The sequence below is a fragment of the Propithecus coquereli genome, unplaced genomic scaffold (genome assembly GCF_000956105.1).
Source record: "Propithecus coquereli isolate 6110/MARCELLA unplaced genomic scaffold, Pcoq_1.0 Scaffold199, whole genome shotgun sequence".
Taxonomy (NCBI): domain Eukaryota; kingdom Metazoa; phylum Chordata; class Mammalia; order Primates; family Indriidae; genus Propithecus; species Propithecus coquereli.
Window position 1 is genome coordinate 2,836,828 of NW_012144855.1, and position 4,486 is coordinate 2,841,313.

Consider the following 4,486-nt stretch of genomic DNA (forward strand, 5'->3'; position numbering starts at 1 on the left):
ACTACTATCAAAAATATCTATACTGTATATATTTAAGTTTGTTTGCCTCAACCAGGACCTAAATAATGTCTGTAGACTCCAGTTAGTTTTTTTTGTTTGTTTTTTAAGTCTTTTAATGTATGATTTTCTGCTTCTATTTCTTTTTTTTTTCCCCTTTGTCATAATTTCATGAGGTCTTTTATCTGCTATTGTTTCTCAGTTTGGATTTTGCTGATAAAGCCAATGCTTTAGAACAAATCACAAAGACCTTCTGGGAGAGGAAGGGGGACTGAAGAAAGTAGAAATACAAAGAAAACCACAGGATTAAACCTGGAAACTGTCAGAATCTCTGCCTTATGCTGGTAATGTCTTCAGGTACCTTCTGCCCTTCTCTGTTTTGGTGAAGGACCACCAGTCCTCCTCCTTTTTCCCCATTTATGGAGCACCACTTCTGCAGTTTTTTAGTTCGTAGGCCACTTGCTTGGGGCAGAAGTTACCTTGGGCTCATGCAGCTTCTACTTTCTCCAGCAATAAACCTCACAATTGAAAAGAATGACTGTGGTTTTTGGTGGGTGTGAATGTATTGGTATGATTTATGTTTAAGAGTATGAATAGATCAATTCAAGTCAGAAGTGAAAGCAATGATACTGTCTTGTTATCAAAGTAGTTACTACAAGAAATTATCTCAGTGCCTGGCACATAGTAAGGTACACAGTAATTCATGTCTACACTACCTGGGAGACACTGCAGTTTACCATCCTCCTTAAACTACAGGTGGAAATCATTGACAACTAGGACTGAATCTGTCAGTTAGAATGGTAAAGACCTAGTTGTTATTGGCCAACTTTTCCTACAAGTAGGAAACTAAGGAGTTTTCTTGAACTTTAGCATTTCTAGTTTCCCTAAGAGCTGTTGTTGGACCTGAAAACTTAAGTTGATTTTATATGGTCCTTCCTATTCTCTTTTTTTTTTCATGTTAAAATCATTGTTATTTTTTTTTTTATTTCAGCATATTATGGGGGTACAGATGTTTAGGTTACATAGATGTTGCCCTTGCCCCCCCCAAGTCACAGCTTCAAGCCTGTACATCCCCCAGATGGTGCGCATTGCACTCATTATGTATGCATATACCAATCCCCTCCTCCTCCCTCCCACCTGCCCGACACCCAATAAATGTTACTCTTATATGTGCACTTAGGTGTTAATCAGTGGAATCAATTTGCTGGTCAGTACATGTGGTACTTATTTTTACATTCTTGGGATACTTCACTTAGTAGAATGGGTTCCAGCTCTATCCAGGAGAATACAAGAGGTGCTATATCCCCATTGTTTCTTAAAGCTGAATAGTACTCCATGATATACATATACCACATTTTATTAATCCACTCATGTATTGAAGGACACTTGGGTTGTTTCCACATCTTTGCAATTGTGAATTGTGCTTGCTATTCTCTTGATTAAATAGATGTAACTGATGGCATCTTATGTACCATAGATGTTTTTAGCAACTTCCTTTCTACTTTAGAAATAAAATCAGGGTGATTTTCTGTGAACTCACAAAGCTTATATTCATTTGCTGATTTGTTTATTTAAGAAGCATTTATTTACTTGAGCTCCTACTCTATGCCAATTTTTGTACCAGGTGCTGGGAATTTAGAGTTAAAAGATACAATTCTAGCTTTTAAACATTCACAAACAAGTGAGAAGAGGAATGAGTGAATCTGCAATGATACTTTGCCCTATGATTTTCTGGAGGTGATCACAGAGCGCTGTGGAGGCAGAGAATGCCCAGTACTTAACCCAGGTGAACAGTCAGGGTGGGCTTTCTGGGCAGGCTCTCCGAGCTGTGTTTAGAGGGTAAGTTAGGAATTGCCACATTAAAGGGAGAGGTGGGCATATTCAACTGGAGAGGTGGTAAGTACCTAGGCATGTGGGAACCAGGACATGTTTTTGTTAATTGCAAATAGTTAAGATTTAAGGTATAGATAAGACAAAACAGGAAAGCAGGAAGTAGATGCTGTAGCACCATTATAACTTCTTGAGGATTTTGAACTTTCGTCATAAAGGCAAAGGATTTCAGTAAGAAGAGTTCACTGACCAGATTCATGTTATTGTGGGATAATCCTACTTGTTAGAAATGAATAATTTTAATTTCAAAGAGTAAATGAATGTTGCTATTTAATTCACTGGTAAATGCCAGTGCACATAATCATTAAGCTTCATAAGTACTTAGTTACTGAATATACTGAAAATACTGTATAAACGACTTAATCTTTATAAAGCACTTAGTACAATGCTGGATATAAGTAAGCACCGTATAAGTCTTTGTTAAATAACATTAACTCCCTCAGGCTGCTTGAATACTATTTAGAAATTTTATGACATTACTTGAATGCAAAATGGTACCTTAATTACCTGAGGTTAACACATTCCCAGAAGTAGGTTACAAATTACTTGAATTTATATAACTAAGTGGGATCAAATAATCCTAGGATCAGAAGAGACCTTATAGGTCATCTAACCTAATTCAGGAATCACTCTTCACTTGGTAAGATCAAGCCATTGATTATGATGGATATGCTAATTATCCTGATCTGATAACTACACATTATATGTATTGAAACATCACTGTGTACCCCATAAATATGTATAATTATTATATGTCAAACAATTTTTAAATTTTAAAAAGAGTAAGGAAATCAGCAATGTATTACATAATGTTTCAGAAATCTCACAAGAACTATAATGGTATAAAACACTTTAATTTTACTGTTAACGTGTCTTTCTTTCGGTTTTTGACCCTAAATGAGACCAGAGGAAAACTTAAATTTTGGAAGAAATTTTCATTTTAGTTTTGTTTAAATGCTGACAATTTGATTGGTGTGAAATAGTAATTCTGTTGATATGAATACATATTGTAAAAGATTTCTTTACTATGTGGTCAGTAACTTGAAAGCATACTTTATTTTTATCCCAAGTGGGATGATCGCCTATACTGAAAGCTTTGTATTATACTACAAAGTCCTAGAAATGGTAGTCAGAGTAATCATATTTGATTATGAGTAACCTTGCTATCCTCGAGGTTGTTTACCTAGTCTGAAGTAATTTCAGTCTTGGAAAACAGCACACAGGACTAGAGTCTTCAAAATATTCAGAGTCTTCCATTCTACTCTCTTGAAATTATTTGTGCTGAAAGAATTGTATGTTTTCAGGTAAAAGGATGAAACTTACATTTTTAACTGGCCTTCTATATCAGCAAGATATCACCTGCTGAGTCTTAATGATGGTTCGATAACTGATAATCACATAATTGCTATTTTATTCAATAAGCACCTCAAAAATGACTTCTTTTTTGCCATCCAAGCATCACAGATTTACTGTAGCATCAAGGATAGATTATTCTGTGGTTTGTTTTGTTCTGTGGTCACCCCATACATTTTGAATAATTTGTTTTTCACCTAGTGATTATATTTCTCTACCAATAGCAGAATTTCTTTTTGTCAGAAGTCTTTGTTGTCAGTGAATAGATGGGCTACTTTTTTCTCTCTTTGCATGGAAAGTGTAGCTTCTCAAGTAGTCAGGTGCCAAAGATATAGATCTATAGTTTGTCATAGTTTTGATAACTAGTAATGAATGGGAAAAATGCAAGATGGTAGCAGTAGGTGTGCTCCATTTTTATGAATAGATTTATACATATGCCTAAGCATGGATGAGCTGTACTTAACATTGTGCTGTTTCATTTGGGAGCACTGAGTCAGCCTGATGGTAAATTGCTGGCAGTACTGCTTCCCTGGCAGAAAAGGGCTCCTAGGAATTACAACTTTGGAAGTATTTTGCAAGGATAGCACAAACATTTTTTTTTTAAATGTGCATTTGTTAAACTACATAGCTCAATATTGATAAAGTTTTGCCACCAATCAAAACTTTGTTCTATTGCTATAAATAGGATGGGGACATTTCACAATGTATTTTTACTTTCCTACCAACCATCTTCTCTTTCAATTAAATAGTTAAAATAAAATTCACGATTGTAGGAGTTTCCCTTAAGTCTTGTTTCTACTCTGTAAGATCCCAATTTTTGTACATTTTTGGGAGTATCTTTGAAATTCTACCTAGTGATTTTACTATACGAAAGGAACCAGTCTTTCCTCATTACTTTACATCTACACATGGGGAACTATGAGTTGCTAAGACTTTATGGGTTGATAAACATCGTTCCTAGTTTTATTTACTTTCTCATATTGGCAAAGAGTGCCAAGAGTTCTATCCTTTTTAACAATTAGAGCCCCTCCTAGAAGTACATGGAGAGGGGCCTGCTTTTTTCTCATGACATACAGAGCAGGAATCTATAAGGCCAGTAGTATTAAACAGCTCCATAAGATAGGGCCACATTTATCATTAAGTATCATGGCTAGGTCCAAAAGGTAAAGAAGATGTTTTTGAAATTGGGTGAGGGAGAGCAGAAGAAAAGGAAGAGACCTTGAGGGGAATGGTGAGAAGGAGGAAG

At 35.6% G+C, this 4,486-nt stretch overlaps 1 protein-coding gene across 1 annotated transcript in view; it reads left to right on the plus strand.

Annotated features, from left to right (window-relative positions):
* Positions 1-4,486, plus strand: part of ADAM22 (ADAM metallopeptidase domain 22) — a 241,994-nt gene that overhangs the window by 2,865 nt on the left and 234,643 nt on the right. The gene's annotated exons all lie outside the window — the stretch shown is intronic.